The sequence below is a fragment of the Balaenoptera acutorostrata genome, chromosome X, assembly GCF_949987535.1.
Source record: "Balaenoptera acutorostrata chromosome X, mBalAcu1.1, whole genome shotgun sequence".
Lineage (NCBI taxonomy): Eukaryota > Metazoa > Chordata > Mammalia > Artiodactyla > Balaenopteridae > Balaenoptera > Balaenoptera acutorostrata.
Window position 1 is genome coordinate 36,442,082 of NC_080085.1, and position 20,421 is coordinate 36,462,502.

The 20,421-nt window shown below is 41.1% G+C and overlaps 1 protein-coding gene across 4 annotated transcripts in view; it reads left to right on the plus strand.

Annotated features, from left to right (window-relative positions):
• Positions 1–12,024: 12,024 nt before the first annotated feature.
• The window catches only part of USP9X (ubiquitin specific peptidase 9 X-linked), a 124,890-nt gene continuing 116,493 nt past the window's right edge, over positions 12,025–20,421 (plus strand). For 2 of the 4 annotated variants that reach the window (XM_057537589.1, XM_057537592.1), the window contains exon 1: positions 12,025–12,665. The gene's annotated coding sequence lies outside the window, so the exon portion shown is untranslated. Of the gene's footprint in view, positions 12,666–13,677; positions 13,725–14,673; positions 14,875–20,421 lie in introns of all 4 variants that reach the window. The other 2 variants (XM_057537590.1, XM_057537591.1) reach the window with 2 other exon arrangements.

Sequence of the window (20,421 nt, forward strand, 5' to 3'; positions counted from 1 at the left end):
GTGTGTGTGTGTGTTTTGTCTTCTCTTTTTCTGCCTTTTTTCTTTTTGTGAGATATAACTGACATATAACTATATTAGTTTCAGGTGTGCAACATGATTTGATATTTGTATATATTGAAAAATGATCACCACAATAAGTCTAGTTAACATCTGTCACCATACATAGTTACAGAAAAAAATTTTTTCTTGTGATAAGGACTTTTAAGATCTGCTCTCCCAGCGAGCTTCAAATATTGCAATACAGTATTATTAACTATAGTCACCATGCTGTATATTACATCCCCATGACTTACTTATTTTATAATTGGAAGTTTGTACCTTTTGATGCCCTTCACTCATTTGCCCACCTACCACCAGCCATCACCCCCCAGCCTCCGCCATCTCTGGCAACCACCAATCTGTTCCTGTATCTATGAGCATGGTTTTATTTTTTAAAGATTCCACATATAAGTGAGATCATACTGTATTTGTCTTTGTCTGACTTATTTCACTTAGCATAATACCCTCAAGGCCATCCATGTTTTTGCAAATGCCAAGATTTCATTCTTTTTTATGGCTTAATAGTCCATTGTATATGTATATACTACATTTTCTTTATCTATTCTTCTGTTGATGGACACATAGGTTGTTTCCATATTTTGGCTATTGTAAATAATGCTGCAATGAACATGGGGGTGTTGTCTTCTCTGGTTTTAACTGAACATTTTATATGTGACTCCATGTTCTCTCCTCTCTTAGCATATCAGTTACACTTTTTTTTTAGTGGTTGCCCTAGAGTTTGCAATATACATTTACAACTAGTCCAAGTTCACTTTCAAATAACACTATACCACTTCATGAGTAGTGCAAGTACCTTATAACAGAGTATTCCAAATTCCCCCCTGCCCTGTTCCTTATAATATTGCTGTCATTCATTTCACTTATCCTTTAGCTATCACACTTATTAATTATTGTTATTATTGCTAACGTTGCTATTATTATTTTGAACAAACTGTTATCTGTTAGGTCAATTAAGAGTAAGAAAAATAAAATATCTTATTTTACCTTCATTTATTCCTTTTTTCTTTTTCTTTCTTTCTTTTTTTTTTGGCTGTGCCGCACGGCTTGCAGGATCTTAGTTCCCCGACCAGGGATCGAACACAGGCCCTCATCAGTGAAAGCACAGGGTCCTAACCACTGGACCACCAGGGAATTCCCCATTTATTCCTTTTCTAATGCCCTCCCTCTCTTTCTTTCTTTCTTTCAAGTTTCTAAACTATGTTATTTTCCTGCTTTCTGAAGAATTTAATTTTAACATTTCTTGCAAGGCAGATCTACTGGCAACAAATCCTCTCAATTTTCTTTGTCTGAGAAAGTGTTTATTACTCCTTCACATTTGAAGGATAATTTGGCTGGATACCAAATTCTAGGTTGGTGGTTTTTTCTTTCAACACTTAAATATTTCACTCAATCCTTCTTTCTTCTTGTTTGCTTGGTTTCTGAAGGGAAATCAATGTGATTCTTATTTTTGCTCCTCTATAGGTAAGGTTTTTTTCCCCTCTGGCTTCTTTTAAGATTTTGTCCTTGGTTTTCTACAATTTAAGTATGATATGCCTAGGTATAGATTTTTTTGGTATTTATCCTGGTTGGTATTCTCTGAGGTTCCTGGATCTGTGGTTTGGTGTCTGTCATTAATATTGGAAAATACTCACCAATTGTAAGTTCAGACATTTCTTCTGCTCCTTTTTCTCTTTCTTCTCCTTCTGTTATTCCCATTATGTGTACATTATACCTTTTATAACTGCCCCCACAGTTCTTGGATATTCTGTTCTGTCTTCTTCATTCTTTTTTTCCTCTTTGCATTTCAGTTTTAGAAGTTTCTGTTAACATATATTCCAGCTCACTTATTCTTTCCTTGGGCATGTCCAGTCTACTGATAGCCCATCAAAGGCATTCTTCATTTCTGTTATAGTGTTTTTTACTTCTAGCATTTCCTTTGGATTCTTTCTTAGAGTTTCCAACTCTTTGCTTACATTACTTGTCTGTTCTTAATGTTGTCCATTTTTCCCACCAGAGGTTTTAGCATATTAATCATAGATTTTTTTGAAAATTCCTGGTTTGATAATTCCAACATCTCTTCTGTATCTGAGTTTTGTTCTGATACTTGCTCTGTCTCTTGAAACTGTTTTTGTCTTTTGGTATGCCTTGTAACTTTTGGTTGAAAGCCGGACATGATGTACTGGGAAAAAGGAACTGTGGTAACTGGCCCTTTAGTGATGTGGTGGTAAAGTGTGGGGGAGGGGAAGCATTCTATAGTCTATGATTAGGTCTTAGTCTTTTAGTGAGCCTGGGCCCTTGAACTGTGACCTTCCCAAGTGCTCCTCATCCTTTCCCCCTCCCTCCCTTTAGGTGAAACAGGAAGGCTAGAGCGGGCTGGAGTTGAGTATTTATCTTCCCTCTTGTAAAAGGCTAGAGGGACCAATGTCCCAGCCTTCATCATTTAGGCTCTAGTAATACCCAAGGTAGTTAGGCACTGTTAAAAAAGTTTCCCTTGAGAGCAGGCCTTTGTTAAGAAGAACAGACTACTCTGGCCATATTTCATAAAGGTTACTTTTCCCTCCCCCTACTGAGTGTCAGGAGGGGATTTTTCTTCAGTCTGCACAAAACATGGTGGAACTCCTAGAGGTAAAACTTACAAAATTATGGGGGCCCTCCTAAGATGGGACCCTCCCCACCCCAACCTGGCATTTTTAGCTCTCTAGCTTTTCCACACTGAACCTCCAGTGATTTATCAATTACAGTTTAAGTTTTCCTGCCTCAGTACTGTGGTAGGAAACAGAAGCTGTGGGCTTCTGTTCCAAGGCTTCTGCTCTGGTAAACTGTGATTCTGTGTATTTGCCTGTCTCTCCAGTTTGGGGGGCAGCAGTCAGCCCTGTGATCTCAGTTTTCTGATGGATTTAAAAGGAGTTGTTAATTTTCAGTCTATTCACCTTTTTTCTTGTGAGGGTGGGAGTAATGAATTCCAAGTTCCTTACATGTTGGATGGGAAGCTGGAAGTCAGCATTTTCTTATAAGAGCAAAAGATTAAAAACATGCCAAATATGCATCAGTAAATGACTGACTATCCAAATTATGCTGCATCCACCTAATGGAATACTATGCAATCAAAACAGTCAGCTCTAGATGTCTTAATATGGAAAGATCTGCCAGATAGTTTAAGTGAAAAATGCATGGTGCAGAAAAGAAATAGCATGCTAACATTTGCTGAATGTTCTTTGAAGTGAAAGAATGTTTGTTTTAAAAAAGGGTATGTATACACACCTACTATTTAAAATAAAGAAAATACAATTTTAAAAGATTAGTGGAGGGACTTTCCTGGTGGCCCAGTGATTAAGAACCCGCCTGCCAATGCAGGGGACATGGGTTCGAGCCCTGGTCCGGGAAGATCCCACATGCTGCAGAGCAACTAAGCTTGTGCACCACAACTACTGAGCTTGTGCTCTAGAGCCTGCGAGCCATAACTACTGAGCCCGTGTGCCACAACTACTGAAGCCTGTGCACCTAGAGCCCGTGCTCCACAACAAGAGAAGCCACCGCAATGAGAAGCCCGCGCACCGCAACGAAGAGTAGCCGCTGCTTGCTGCAACTAGAGAGAGCCCGTGCGCAGCAACAAACACCCAATGCAGCCAAAAATAAAGAAATAAATTTATAAAAAAAAAAAAGATTAGTGGAAAATACACCAAAATTATAGCAATCACATTTTAGCATTATGGGGGTTATTTTTATTTGTTTCTCAATTTTCCAAACTCCTTTAATTTAGTTACATTATTTCTATAATTTAAAAAAAAACACTTCATACAGAAAAATCTAGAAGGAAATACTAAAAAATAATAGTGGTCAATGGTGATGGAAGTAAGGCATCACTTTTGGTGATGGAAGTAAGGCAAATTTCTCCCGTCTGTCAGACATTTTGTAATGTCATCATATTACATTTACAGTAATGTTTGTTGTTTGTGACACACATGCAGGTTTTGTTTGGTTTAAGCTTCTGGTGTCTAGATTAGGTAAACTAAGTGAAAAGCCCTTTTAAAGAACAATGCTCGGACCAGGCCTGCTTCTTTTGGTTATACCACCTATTACACTACCATTTTTAGCACACCTTTAAAAGCTATCATAAATCACTATTTTGATATGCAATCCCAAGTTTGTTGAAGGACTTGACCAAGCAGAAAAGACTGGCTGATTTGGAAACAGTGCAGTTTTTCTCTCCAGTCCTTGAGCAAACTGAGTGAGCAACACAGCCTCAAACAGTAGCACCTTCTGCAAACAGTTACTTTGAGTCTGCAATCCCAAGACCAGAGCCGTGATGTCCTCTGCACTATGTAGGTCAACCCCCGAAAGAAGAGAGAAGTCCTTAACATATACACACTACTATATATAAAATAAATAATTAACAAGGACCTACTCTATAGCACAAGGGACTGTACTCAATATTTTGTAATAACCTATAAGGGAAAAGAATCTTTTCAGATTCTATATATATATATATAACTGAATCACTATGCCGTACACCTGAAACTAACATGACATTGTAAATCAACTATACTTTAATTACAATAAAAAAAAGAAGAGGTTTCCCTGGTGGTCCAGTGGTAAAGAATCCGCCTTACAATGCAGGGTACACGGGTTTGATCCCTGGTCAGGGAAGTAAGATCGCACACGCCGCAGGGCAACTAAGCCCGCGCACCGCAACTACTGAGCTCGCGCACCTCAACTAGAGAGCCTCTGTGCCGTAAACTACAGAGCCCACGCGCCCTGGAGCCTGCATGCCACAACTAGAGAGAGAAAAACCCGCACACCAGAACTAGAGAGAAGCCTGCGCACCGCCACGCAGAGCCTGCACACCGCAGTGAAAGATCCCACATGCCTCAACGAAGATCCCACATGCTGCGACTAAGACCCGATGCAGCCAAAAACAAAAAATAAATTAATTAGTTAATTTAAAAAAAAAAGAAGCAAGAAGTCCTGAAATGAGCCTAAAAATACTGAGAAGGGAAAGAATTGATGCTCAGTAGTTGACAAATCATTGTTTGCATTCTAAAAAGAATAAATCTTATCTAAAAAGAATGTGGAAAAAAATATACCTAAGAGCCAAGAAAAAAAATAGCTGTTTCTAGCAGTCAAAAATACAATGTTGGGGGCTTCCCTGGTGGCGCAGTGGTTGAGAATCCACCTGCTAATGCAGGGGACACGGGTTCGAGCCCTGGTCCGGGAAGATCCCACATAAAAAAAAAAAAAAAAAAAAAAATACAATGTTTAAAATACAAAAATAAATAAGCAAAAACAAAAAACTAAAAACCTCACCAATTTTGGTTGAAAGTAAGCCTCTTTGTGTGTTTGTGAAAAGTTTGATTTGCAGAATATATTTCGAGAAATGGCATTTTTATTATATTATATATTTAATATAATATAATTTTATACTAGAATATATATTATCGTTCTTAACAGATGAATTCTGTCTTAGAAGTCCTAAAGGAAGTGAATCTCAAACTTTGGTAGCTTGCAGTACAGTCACCCAGGGGCCCCTCTTTAACTTGCCCTTTCATTCTTGATTCTAGAAAGATCTGTGTGGAACAGAACATTCAGGTCATTCCTATGTTGGTTTCAAATGCCTTAGAGAAGCTACTTTAATAAGTAAGAATGATTTAGGAGTTTAGTATTTCAACAGAATTTTCTAAAATGTTCAAAACAACTGTAGTGTAGAGAGACTAGATTGTAGATAATTCTCTCATAATTTTGTTTATACTGTTGATGTCACTAATGCCTTTTTTTCATTCCTCCAATGACAGGGCAAGCATAAAATTCTAGACAGTTTCTGTCTGAATACCATGTTTTAATTTGGTAAGATTCAGATTAATAATGCTGTAGTATATGAATTAGTAGCAAATGAGCATATTTGTTTATAAGCCTGTGACATTGTGATTTATAAGAAATATATATTTTGTTGCTCAGATGACCAAAATATATTTCTCTTATATATTTGGTTGTTGTCCATGGTTCCTGGCTCACAGCTTTCAAAATCCTTGGAATTCCCTGAGCCATAAGAGCAATGGGAGCATCTTTTGTCATAATATTTGGTCTCTTGTCCTCAGTTCCTGAAACTTTATTGCTTCCGAGCCATAAAGGTAAAATGGGTGTCTTGTTATTCATAACAAGCCCCTTTCCACCACAACTGGGCTTATGTTAATGAGGTGACTCTTGGAAAGCACCTAAAGATGGGGGCTGCCAGGGAAACCAACCATGTGATTAGAGGATTGGAACTTTCAGTCCCACCCCTTAACCTCCTGAGATGGGGAGGTACTGGAAATGAAGAGATTGCCAATGGCCATTAAGCTAATCAATCACACCTATGGTATGAATCCTCCCCGAAAAAGACGGTTCAGAGAGTTTCCATGTTGATGAACATGCAGAGATTCGGGGAGAATGGCACGCTTGGAGAGGGCATAGAAATGCCATGCTCCTTTCCCATACCTTATCCTAAGCATCTCTTCCATCTGGCTGTCCCTGAGTTTTGTCCTTTTATAATAAACCAGTGATGTAATAAGTAAAATGTTTCTCTGAGTTCTGTGAGCTGCTCTAGCAAATTAATCAAACCCAAGGAGGGTGTTGTGGGAACCTCTGTGATTTATAGCCATTACCTCAGAAGCACAGGTGACATTCTGGATTTGTTGATTGGCTTCTGAAGTGGGGGGAGGAGACAGTCTTGTAGCACTGAGCCCTTAACCTGTAACCCAAGGAGGGTGTCGTTGGAACCTCCAGTCTGTAGCTGGTTGGTCAGAAGAAGCACATGTGACAACCTGGACTTGCAATTGGCATCTGAGGTGGAGGGCAGTCTTGTGGGACTGAGCCCTTAACCTGTGGGATCTGATGCTGTCTCTGGATGGATAGTGTCAGAATTGGGTTGAATGGTAGGACACCCAGTTGGTGTCGGAGAACTGTTAGTTGGTGATGTGGGGAAAGACCCTCCCCCCACCCCCATACATGTTGAAATTGGTGATCAGAGCCTTAGAGCTTAACAGTGTTGACTTTTTTCTGGGATAAGCAATAATATTTCCAAACTAGAGTAGACTTCGAAGAAACACAAGCAAAAGGAAGAATTGGTTGAAAAATTGCCTTTTTACAAAACTTCCAGGCTGGCTGAGAGATTTGGAAGGTGTGCTAAGGCAGAAAGCAAGACTGGAGCTGAAGCTTCACCAGGCTGCATGTAGTAAGAATTTAACTTGCTGTCTGACTTGAATTACCAAATGGTTGAGCTGGGTGACTGCAGTGCAGTTTTGATTGTGAAAATGGTTGAGAAAATCAGGCTGACTTTGCAGGTCCATATTTAAATCATATATTTTAGCTAAGTAAGACTTGGAAAATTTGGAATCTTCTGGACAGACACGTGGACAGAGCTGAGCTATACCACTGTTAGGAGCTCTGAGTTTATTAGAGCTAGCATAAGGGCAGGAGTGAGGCATAATTAGCAGCCCTAAGTCACGCTAAAGCAATTCACCTGTCTTCTCCAGAGGCATAGTTGTTACTCTCCAACAGGGAAAATATGTACTTCTTTGGCCTAGATGAAATAAGCAAGACTGTGCTAGTAAAAACAAATTAAAAGGATCAGATTATTTTGCACTGTGGTGGTTTACATAAAATATATGAAATAGAAACCTTCAAAATTTAAATAAAACCCAAGAGATCGAAAAGCTCTAGAGTAAAATAAGTGAAATAATACCCTGGACTGTGTCCAAGTCCTTAGCTGGGAATAAGTCCGTTTCAGAGAGATCCTCCCGGAGCAGGACGGACAGGCTATTTTTAAGCATGTCTGTTCTAGGCACTGGTGTCTAAAATTCAATTGAATATCCTTGAGCACTAGCATATTATCAGCTGAGATCTTTTATGTTGTACCTTGTTCTCCCTAGCTACATCCTCTGCCTGTTGTCATGAAGGAAGATGAAATGGGACCATCTCCTCAGATTCTTAGTTCTCATATTTTTATGTTAAAAATAGTCATTGTGGACTTTCCTCATTCCATTCAAACCACAAAGCCTTCTCTAGGGGACATATTATCAAAGCTCCCTCCTCTTTTATATTAGCTTGGCCATTAACCCAGAAGACGTCTCTGCAGGTATGAAGCATCTAACACTGTCTTTAGAACTTTGAAATGTGTAGCCCTGAAAGTATTAAATAATAACAACTTATCCAGGAAATTCTGTCTATTCTTTAAGGTAAGTGTACTCGTAAAAAATGAGTATACTTTCAAGCTTTTCTGCGGGGAAGAATAAGAGTGCATTGGGAAATTTTATGAGGAAATGTAATATAATAAGGCTTTGCTCTACCGAGTCAGAACCAGGAAGTAAAAAATTAGTTTTAAAGCTAAAGGACAGGTGTTAGAAAAGAGAAACCAAAACAAAAGACATAAGAAGGAAGGCCTGGACTATATGGATTTTAAGGAGCTGCACTGTGACATTGAACCTATTCTTTAAACTTAGAACTGTTCATTTCTTATCCCATTAACTGAGTGGAAGGTGTCAAAAATGGGCAGTCCTGTAGGCCACACCCACCCTGGGAGCCACGGTGCACACTGGGTAGCTCCACAGAGCATAGGAAGGAATGAGTTGCTGGTGAGCTTGACTTGATAGACTAAGTCCCCCTAGAACTACTGGTGGGGGTATAGCTTATAGGCTAAAGCATATGAAACTGATTATTTTCCCACTGTAAAAAAAAATTGTAGTAAAATATATATAACGTGAAATGTTAAAGTGTACCATTCATTGGCTTAAAGGACATTCACAGCGCTGTGCAACCACCACCACTTTCCATTTCCAGAACTTTTCATCACCCCAAACAAACAGTGTACCTGTTAAACAATTACTCTTCATTCTCTCCTCCCCCCAACCGTGGTAACCTCTATCCTACTTGTTGTCGCTATGAATTTGTTTATTATAGGTACCTCATTTAGTGGAATCATACGATATGTGACCTTTTATGTCTGGCTTCTTTCACTTAGCATAATGTTTTCAAGGTCCATCCATGTTGTAGCAGGTATTGGAATTTCATTCCTTTTTAAGTCTGACTAATAGTCCATTGTATGTTTATACCATATTTTGTTTTTCCACTCATCTGTTGATGAACATTTGGATTGTTTCCACATTTTGGCTATTGTGAACAATGCTGCTAAGAATATGGGTGAACAAGTATCTGTTTGAGTCCCTGCTTTCAATTCTTGTGGGTATATACTTTGGAGTGGAATTGCTGGGTCATATGATGATTTAAGTTTAGCTCTTTGAGGAACTGCCAAACTTTTCCACAGTGGCTGCATCATTTTACATTCACCACCAGCAGTGTACAAGAGTTCCAGTTTCTCCACATCCTTGCCAACACTTGTTATTTTCCATTTTTTGATAATAGCCATCCTAATGGGTGTGAAGTGGCATCTCATCGTGGTTTTGATTTGCATTTCCCTAATGACTAGTGATGTAAATCATCTTTTCATGTGCTTATTGCAAAAAAGCCAGCTGGGATTTTGGTAGGGATTGGGCTGACTGTAGATATATTTGGGGAGTACTCCTATCTTAACAATATTAAGTCTTCTAATCCTTGAACATGGGCTGTTTTTCCATTTATTTTTGTCTTTAATTTCTTTCAATGATGTTTTGTAGTATTCAGTATACAGATCTTGTCCTTCACTTAAATTCATTCATTAGTATTTTATTCTTTTTGATGCTATTGGAAGTAGAATTGTTTTCTTAATTTCGTTTTCAGATTGTTTTTTGCTGGTACATAAAAATATAATTGATTTTTTAAATATTGACCTTATATCCTGCAACCTTGCTAAACTCATTTATTAGCTCTAATAGTTTTTTATACTGGATTCCCCAGGATTATCTATATACAAGATCATGTCATCTGCCAATAGAAGTAGTTTAATCGTTCCTTTCTTACCTGAATGCCTTATAGTTCTTTTTCTTTCCCTCATGTGAGCCACAAGTACAATCTTGAATAGAATTGGTGAGAGGGGACAGCCTTTTAAAGGTGCATTTTTGATAGGGTTAAAAGACCTATGTTCAACATTTACCAATCCTGTCTGGTGACCATGGGCAAATCATTTACCCTTTCTGTTATCTAGACTCAGTGATAGCAATATATGTTCTGGCTATCTCACCGGGCGGGTTCTGAGGATTAAATAAAACCACCATGCACTTAGCAAACTTACAGTGTACATGGATGGTAGTCTACTCTTTAGGAGCTCATAAGCTAGTGGAGAAGACAAGCCATTCATGGAAATAATTACAAAAACAAGATAAAATGTGGTGTGAATTATTAGGCCTATGAATTTTGTGTCTTGGACACCTTATTAGGTGATTTTTATGGTGAAAACTTTGTATAGTCTACTACTATATAGGGAAATGGTTTCAAAATTTAAGATACTGGTATCATTGTGCTCTCCCAGTGTCACCCTAAACTAGTTTGGATTCCATTTTAACAACTTTGTACTACAAAGTAACATAATTATAGCGTAACTAAATCCAACTCTGTTCCACACAAAATGTTTTATAGGGTTTTGCTATGATTTTGCATGCAATTTGGTGTCCACAAGCATTTTTATGTCAAAAGGATATCTGTGCTTAAATTAGGAGTTGCATTTCTTTTCTCTTCATTTGGGCAGCTGAGATACACTGTATTGTTCCTTGCACTCCATTTATTTGAGATTAGCCTGATAGGCTTCACGTTGGAATATAAACATGTAGAAAATAGTCCATGACATAATGGATGTCATGGGTTCATAAAGCCCTTCCGGGTTCTAACACTGAATTGTGTTAATGATTTGGCAAAAAGAGGCTAATCTTGGTACATTTAGTACTGCCTAGTGGCTATGCCATCAGTGGCACCTTATAATTTTTTCTTTGCTGCTGTGTTTTAAGGCTCTTATGGCCAAAGGGTGGTCGGTCACAGGCTGTGAAGGAGCCCAAGTGCTTTCAGGCACGGGTGCTGCAGAACCACGTGAACGAATTTCTCAGAGCACCTGCTTCTTTGTGGGGGGGGGAAGGCACCCCACTCCCAACTCCCCCCTCCCGCCGCAAGAGATAGCCACACCTTCTCCCTATCGGCAAGGAGCAGGTGGCCGGCCCTCAGCACCTCGCACCGCTGCCCACCCCCCCAAGGTACCCGCCCCATGGGCCTGGCCGGCTCACAGGACACGTGACGAGGGTCGGCTCTGCCGCCGGGACCCCCAGCCACCGCGGGTGCGACCGCCCAGCGCGTGGCCTCGAGATCCGATACCCCTCCCCCCACAATCCCGGAAAAAGGGGAGGCTGGTGACGTCATCATCCGGGCACTCGGCGGCGCGGCCTCGGTTCACAATGGAACAAAAACAAGCGGCCCAAGTCAAACTCTGAGCGACGCGACTGTGGCTCGCGCGATTAACTCTGTCCTGGCCACGCAACCTTCCAATCCCGACCTCCCAGCTCCTTCCCCGGCGTGGTGTGCCAGATCCTTTCGGGCCTCCCCTCCCCCACTTCTGCCCGTCCTGGTGCCGCCTCTGCCCTCACATTGCTCCAGAGGCGAGGGGTATGGAACACAGTCCCGGGCCGTAGTGCGACCCTGGAGGGGCCGGCCGAAAGAAACAGTACTGCTTGAAAAATCTTTACCGCATTTTCGTCCCTTCCCCCACCCCAGCTCCCCGAATTCCAAGCGTCTCACGCCTGGCCCGGCTTTCCCGGACGCACGCGCCACTCTTCCCTGGCGTAAGACGGCCCCGGGTGGAGGGGGACCAGAGAGAGCAGAAGGAGCAATTGAGGGAGAAGGGGAGTGGGATGGAGGAGGAGGGCTGAGGGGCGGGCCTCGTACGGGGCGGGCCTCCTGCGGGGCGTGGAACCTCAGGGCCTTGGGCGGTGCTGGGGGTGGTGGGAGTCTGCGCCGTCTCGCTGCTGCCTCCGCCGCCGCCACTGCTGCTGCTACCGCTACCGCCGCCGCCACTGGCCGAGCGGTTTTTTTTTTTTTTTTTTTTTTTTGGTTTGCCGGATCCGCCATATTGAAGAGGACGGGCAACCGCGGCTGCGGAAGCTAGTCTCCGCCGTCGCCGGAGCCGCAGCCTCCCCGCACCCGGCCCGTCCGGGCCTCTGCCGCGCGGAGCCCCTCCCCGCCTCGTTCAGCTCAAAGGCCTCGCGGGAGGCGGCCGCCTCAGCGCCCGGTGCTTTGCTCGGCGCCGTGAGCGAGGAGCAAGCCGCCGCAAAGCGACCAGGCCCGGAGCGGGGACAGAGGCGGCGATCAGTGGAAGGTGAAGCCGCCACTGCGGGAGGAGGAGCAGGAGGAGGTGACGCAGGAGAAACGCACCGCCCGGAGCCCGTCTGCGCTCAGAGAGAGCCCCAGCCCGAGGCGAGAAGGGGGAAGAGGGCCGCCGCCGGCTAAGGAGGAGGAGGAGGCGGCCGCAGCCACCGCTGCTGCAGGGCGGGCGCGGCGAGCAGCGAATTCCGGCGTCGCTGTGCAGCCCCCTGGTCCCTACGCCTGCAGCCTCTCGACACACTTTGTCACCCGTCACCCTTGGGCCTGGGATGCACCCACGGTCGGCCTTGTCCCGGGACTGAGCCTTGCTGCCGCTTCCGCGTGTTCTGCTTGTGAAGAGAAGACGCCTGTGTCGTGCGGTGAGTAGCTAGCCACGCCGGGACTACGCGCTTTTCCGGGGCCAACAGCTGGATCGAGGGGAGGGGAAGAGGGCGAGGGGGGTGTGCGTGCGCGCGGTTCCTCCCGCGGCTGCCGCGGGCCGGGCTGGGGGCTTCCCGGCTCTCCCGCCTGGGCCCCGGGCGGGGCGGCCGCGCGCGGCGCGGGTCTGGGCGCGGGGCTCCGTTCCATGCCCAGCCGGCGTCCCGGGAGCGTGTCTGTGTGTTTTGGACTGTAAGGGAAAATGGCTGACGGCTCCGTCCCTCCTCCTCCTCCCCCTTTCCGTCCTGTCTGGGGCCGAGTCGGAGGATGGAGTCTCCGGGCGCGGCGTGCGGCCCCCGCATCCGCAGCCCGGGGCCGGGTCGGCGCCGGGGGCTCGTCGCCCCCAGGTCCCGGGGTTTGCAGCCCGGCGCTCGGCGGGTTCGCGGCCGGTTTCCTTCCCGGTCTCGTCCCACTTGACACCAAACGCCATTACTGAGGTGGAGTGATTTGGAGCCGTAGAGCTAGGCCTCGGCTACGCCTGGCTATCGGGCCCGACGACTTGTCCGCCTCCCCCCGCCCTCCTGCGATAACCCGCAGCTTCTCCTGGGCCCTGTGGTCTGGGAGCCGGAGCCGGGTTATCGGCCTCCTCCACTTCCTTCGCCCTCTTTTATTTACGGAGGGCCAAAGCCGGGAAAGATGTTTTGAGGCAGAAATCGCTTCCAAGCGAGCTTGGACCGACCACCTTTCTATTTTTAACTGTTTCTGCAAAGAATATTAGCATGTACGAGTTTGTTAATGATAAAACCTTAAGATTCTTGTGATGTGACGCTTCGGGTTTGAGAAACGGTTTATTTTTCATTCATTGTGAAATATTAAGTTAAAGAGTTATGGAGCAGGTGTATACGTGTTTTGCAATATTTGTATGGATTTCTGGGGCGACTGGAACTTACACGGGGATTTTTAAGATCTTCAACAGCAGCTGCTTAAATTAAGCTTGTTATTTTTTTTTGCAAGGTCCATCGTTATAACGTTAATTGGATTTTCCATCGTGCAGTTTACAGGTGTGTGTAATTTCTTCAGACAGTTTTTGAATTTAACTGACCGAGTTCTAGGTTAAATTTTCATGCTTTATTTTGAGGGGAGGGAGATATATTTGTAGCCATGAGTCCCCATGAAACCCATGAGTTTCATGGAAACCCATGAGTCTCCCTAAGTCTATATAACGTTCGTAAACCTTAACTTTTGAGGAAGAATTCGGGGGTCTTTAGATTAGGAAGCTTTTCAGCAGATAGTTAACCTCTCCTGGAGCTCATTATCTATTCTTAGTGATTATATGGTAAGGACTCGTTAACCGTGACTAGCTTGGCTTTTTTAATCCGTATACTTGAACTTAAAAATAGAGACTACAAACTCTTTTAGATCTCATTGGTCTACTGATTCAGTGGGCTGCCATTTTGGTTTCAGCAAATGCCTTCCTAGTTCTGAAAGATTTACGTGTTAAATATACAGAGATGTCAACATTTGTTTTCTCAATTTTATAACCCATGTGCTTTGTCATACTTGTAACAGTGTTTGGATTTGCGTGAAAACCAGAAATATTTGAGATTGGTGTATCAAGGGCGAACTCAAAATGTTTTTGATAGCATGTTATGTTTTGTTTTCTCTCATTTAAAAATAAGACTTTTGAACTATATGTATTTTTTCTGCCTTTTTTTGTATATTTTTTGCATGAACACTTAATTTGCAATTCTTAACGTGTTATTTTAATGTTTTCATGCCTTTTCTTCCTTTTATTTGCTGACCTTGGTAATTTCTGAGAGGGAAAATTTCTAGAGGGATTAAATAACACCAAGAACCGTACATGTGAAAATCTAAATTCCTTAGAAAGTAGCTATGAAGGGCATATTTTACCTTTCACCAAATTATTGGAATCTCTTGGTGTTCCATAGTTTTCTTGTTTTATCAGTGGAATGCTTCAGTAGGATTTACTTTGGATCTTTTTTCTTCCAGGCTCTTGAAATAAAATTTCTGACATCTCAAGAAGACGAGAGGTTTTATGAATGTCTCCTGAAAGATAATTTTTCTGACATGATATTAATAATGCTGCTTAGTTTTTGAAAATGGATGTTTCTCATGAATTTGCTAGTCATCAAGTTCTTGATTAGTTGGACACAAGCAAGCATTCTTTTAGCTTATTTTTTGTTTCATAAGGTCAGTTTTAAAGCATTGTTTTTGTACTTAAGTTTCAGAATTTTAATATTGAACCAAACTTTGTTTAAATCAGGTTATATTTCCCCTATTGGTGGTATGTTTTCTGAATCTTGAAATTTTTTTCCCCAAAAATTGGATAACAGGGTTTTAGTTTCCATTTAGTTCTTTGAGGATCTGTACCTTTGAAAGGTATCGTATTTATTGCTAACTTTGTTTCTAATTTTAACATAGAGTCTAACATTAGTATTTGTGAAAGGGTTAACGTGTTGGACCTCAACCCTGACTGCACATTAGAATCACTGGGCGGGGGTGGGGGTTAAAAAAATATATACTGGTGCCCGGGTTCCATTCCCGGAGACTTATTAATTGGTCTGGTATGGGCCCTGGGCAGCGGTGTAATTTAAAAGGATTATGAGAGTTATGTACCACAGTGTTTATTGCAGCACTGTTTACAGTAGCCAGGACAGGGAAGCAACCTAAGTGTCCATCGACAGATGAATGGATAAAGAAGATGTGGCACATACATACAGTGGAATATTACTCAGCCATAAAAAGAAACGACATTTAGTTATTTGTAGTGAGGTGGATGGACCTAGAGTCTGTCATACAGAGTGAAGTAAGTCAGAAAGAGAAAAACAAATACCGTATGCTGACACATATATATGAATCTAAAAAAAAAAATGGTTCTGACGAACCTAGGGGCAGGACAGGAATAAAGATGCAGACATAGAGAATGGACTTGAGGACACGGGGAAGGGGGAAGGGTAAGCTGGGACGAAGTGAGAGAGTGGCATGGACATATATACACTACCAAATGTAAAATAGATAGCTAGTGGGAAGCAGCTGCATAGCACAGGGAGATCAGCTCGGTGCTTTGTGACCACCTAGAGGGGTGGGATAGGGAGGGTGGGAGGGAGACGCAAGAAGGAGGGGATATGGGGACATATGTATACATATAGCTGATTCACCTTGTTATACAGCAGAAACTAACACAACATTGTAAAGCAGTTATACTCCAATAAAGATGTTTTTAAAAATTTTTTAAAAATAAAAGGATTATGGGTGATTCTCATGCAGTTGGGTTGAAAACCATTGTTATTGCTGTTAGCATGTTCTTATTGAACTTTGCAGTGGGTAAATAAGAAGATGGTTTTTTCTTCAACTGTTTTCAGTTATCACTACAGTTGTCATTTGTTGACTTAATTATGTGCCAGCACTATGTTAAACACTCCATTTATCACTGTATGTGGATCATATTATTTCCATTAAACAGATAAAGGACTAAGGTCTGTCAGGTTCAACCAGTGGTGCTTCGACTGCTCTGCCATGTTAGTGAAATGACACTGATTACTATTTTTTTAAAAAATTGGAACTTTTGCTTTGTTTCCTGTACCAGAGAGGCTTTAGATTAAAATTTTAATAAAAATGTAATAGTCTGCAATTTGGGAAATATCTTGATTGACCAAGGGAGATGCTAAAACTTCGCAGCAAACGGTTCTTCCCCTTCCATATATCTTCCAACATGTTCAGGTTGATAGTTTAATTGGTGGGTCTGTTGTTGACTAAAATAACGTAAGGCAACTTAACATTCCTAAAAGATGCAAAATCTAGGCATTTCTCTCCCAGTGATCTATTTAAATCATCCCATAAGTGAACACTTAGTATCATGTGAATTTTTATTAACTCAATTTGAGAATTCTGAGTTTTACTTAGCTTAGTTTAAGATCAGTGTAATTTTCACAAAAAGTTTTCAAAATGAAAGGTTTTGTTTTGCATTTTTGCAATATTGGTTGGTAATTTTATGGAATGAATGAAATAGTAATAACATCTTTATTTGGTGTTTGTTTCTCTTAATTTCTTTGGTCTGTTGTGCTAAATTCTATATGGGGGGGCTGCTAATGTAGAATCTATGAGCATTCTTAATGTGGCACAAGATTTGTCAGAGATCTTTCTGTTAAATTAATGATCACTGTCCTATTTTCTATGTTGTAAAGTCTATCATAAGGAAAAAAGAAGTCATGAAACGCCTGATATTTGTGTATATTGGAGTTTGAATTTATCATTCAGTTATTACTGTTGAGTGTAAAGTAATGATCAATGTAATATGCTTTTAAGGAATAAGGTGTGAAAAGGCATACTATTAAGACGAGATATCTCACCTAAATTTATTCTTCAGTGTGCCTGTGCTAACCTTTTGGGCTTCGGTACACTCTCACGCTCTACATGCATTTTATAGCCAGTGGGTTTCTAATTCTATTTTCAGTCACTGTCTAACAGTAATTTTCTAGTTCAGCTGTGTATGAGAATCACCTGTGCAGCTTTTTCAAAATGTATTTGCTTAGGTCTTACTCTGGGGAGATTATAATTGAGTAGGTTTGGGGTGGGAACTGGGCATTTAAAAAACTCAAAATATGATTCTAATGAGCAGCTAGGTTATTTTTTGGCAATTTATTTTAGAAAAAGATCTGAGATTCTGAGTTTATACACACACACATTTATTTATTATCTCTTACTGAGCATCTTCTTAGAGTTAGGGTTCCAGCTCTAATACTAACATTATTAATATCTGTTAAGGCAGGCATTAGTTTCCTTTTTATCAAATATTTATTGGGTATCTACCCTGTGCCAGGCACTGTCCTAGAGATGACTATTGTCTAGAAGCTTATGTTATATGAAGTGAGGGCCATTGGACTAGCTGGTCTCTATAAAGTCCTTCCTAGCTCTAATTTTGTCAGTCCTTATTGTGCTTCATAGAAGGGGACTGAATTAAGTTGTTATAAGAAATGTACTAGTTTTGGTATAAGCTGATGGAACTTTCCTTTTACCTTTCATCTTTTTAAAATAAGTTAAATAGAATTTCCTTATGAACGCCAACCTTCTCTAGTGAGCCCAAATGTCAAGTACAGTAGAAATGGACTCTTTTAGTATTGGCTTTAGAAATAGCCATACTTAGGATGCTTTTAATTTTGGGCCAGTAACTACATACTCTGGTGTCACCTGTTCCTCCTGCCATTCCTTTTCTGTATTGGTTCTCTGTCAGTTATCTCTGCACTGCTTATGTGTTTTTTGCCTGTTTTACTTACTTTGTTCAGATGCTTTGATTAAATTTGTTCTCCAGATTCTTCTAGGTTGGTGACATCCGTCTGGGCAGACTCAAGATCCTAAGTCACTGACATATCCCTAGCACCTAGAAAGTGCCTGGCACATAGACATTCAGTAATTATTTGTTGGATGTTCAGTTCATCATTTTCTTAGTATGATTTCTCTACGTCTTTGGGGTTTTTTTTTTTGTTTTTTTTTTTCTAATTCTCTTTATTACTTGGAGTCACTTAATTTGACCTAATAATCCTTTTATGATGAGCAGTCCTGGAAGGAATCTTAGATCTAGTCAAACTCCTTGTTTTTCAGATGAGGAACGTGGCTCAACGAGGTGAGGTAACTTCACTAAGATAGTGTACATAGATTACCTTCTGTGTGAAGCTATTTCCGTATCTAACAAGTCACGTTAATTATTAAATTCTTTGAATTCCATGACCTTTGTAGTCACTCATAAAATTCACACTTAAATCTCTTCCTAATAATGGATAAATAAGGTCAGGGATTCTGTCCTTTACCTTTACGTATTACGGAGCACATAGAATAACATTGTTTACTGGGACTTTCTTGGCGGTCCAGTGGTTAAGACTCCACGCTTACACTGCAGGGGGCATGGGTTCCATCCCTGGTCACGTAGTTAAGATCCCATATGCGGTGCGGCCAAAACAACAACAAAAAAAACCCACGATAACATTGTAAACAATAACTTTGCCTCAAAGGCAAAATGTGGGGGAATGTTCAACTTCTAATATCTATAACAGCTTGTACAAAATTGATGTATCATAATATTATAGCCCCTTTCTGTTTATCCTTTCTGTAACTGATCAATCATGTATGGTTTGAACACTTTAGACCCATATTGGCCAACCGTTATTGAAGGAATTATTTTCCTTGGGACAGTTTTGAGCTGGTAAGTCTTGGATCCCATCTTCAGCTACCTACCTGTGAAGTGGGAAGAAGAAAATTTAGGAAGAGAAAAAGGAGTAGGAGAAACCTCTTCTTCCTGTCCTATTATGTTCATTTCCTTCCTACTGACTTTGGTGGTTACTGAGAGTTGTAAGTTTAGGTTGTTGGTTGCATCTCCCTTTTCTGGTCTTTTTTCTTAGCTGGTTACTTAGAACTTCTACATAAGTCTACTCAATTAACTTGGACAGGGAGATTATATGGTATTAGATCCATGTTCTGCCTAACAGAGTATTTTGTCCCTGATCAAGGTAGTGTAGAAAGATTTGGTTGCTCTCCTTGATAACACTGTCGGGGTTCAGAGCAGGGATCAGCAAACTTTTTCTTGTACAGGGCCAGATTGTAAATACTATAGGCTTTAGGCTTTGCGTTCTTAAGAGGCAAAATCGAGGCTATTAGGTAAATTTTTTGTTGATGAAATTCATAATATAATGATAGTTGAGTACAATTAATTGTAATTTAGGTCTAATGAGAAGAAGAGAATTGGGGGGAAGGCTAATAATACAGTATTTTGCCTATTTGGGGTTTAAAGTTCATATTCCCTGTCATCAAGTTGATTGTAAATGACGCTGTGTGAAATCCATTCTCAGTTTTGTGGGCTGTACAAAAACAGGAGGCTAGATTTAATCTGTGACCATAGTTTGGCAGCCCTGGTTTAGAGCAGTGGTTCTCAAACCTGGAGGGCTTGTTAAAACAGATTGCTGGCTCTTGCCCCCAGAGTTTGATTCATTAAGTATGGAATGGGGCCCAAGAATGTGCATTTCTAACAAGTTCCCAAGCATGGATCTACCCTTGGAGAATTACCGGTTTAGAGATGAAATCCAGCATATCCTATTTTTTATCAGGCTGATCACTTTGTTTAATTTTTCGTGAATCTTTATTTTGTACTTTGTTTTAAATTCAACAATTACATGTTAAATGCCTGTTACGTGCTAGGTATTATACCAGGTAACAGGGATACACAAGGTGAGCAAAACACAATTGTCCCTGTCATACATACTGGTTAGAGGGAGCTTAAAAATTAATTTCCACAAACCCTTTAGAGCTAGAGTCTGGGGACAAAGAGCACCATTTGGAAAGCAGTGCAGTGGTGTTTGATACTCATGTTAAAGGAAAGCTAAATTGGAAAGAGGCATTATCAAACTATTTCATTAATTTGATGTCTTAGGGAATAAAGTTCTGTATAAATGAACTTTTCAGAACACCAAAGCTTGCTTTTAAATACTTAAACCAATTTATTATTTGATAGAAAGCTTTCTAAAGATGTTATATACTTTTCCTTTATAACTTCTGTCTGATTATGAGATTATTGCAATCTATTCGATTAAGAAAAAGTTTGGGTAGCATAAGGGAATAAAAGCAAAGAGCAAAACACACAAACCCCACCCCTAATAATTCCATCATGTAAAAGTAACCGTATTATTAGATGTTAGATGTGTGTTAGATCAAAGATTCTTAACAGTTAATCAATTTACTAAGTCATGTTTC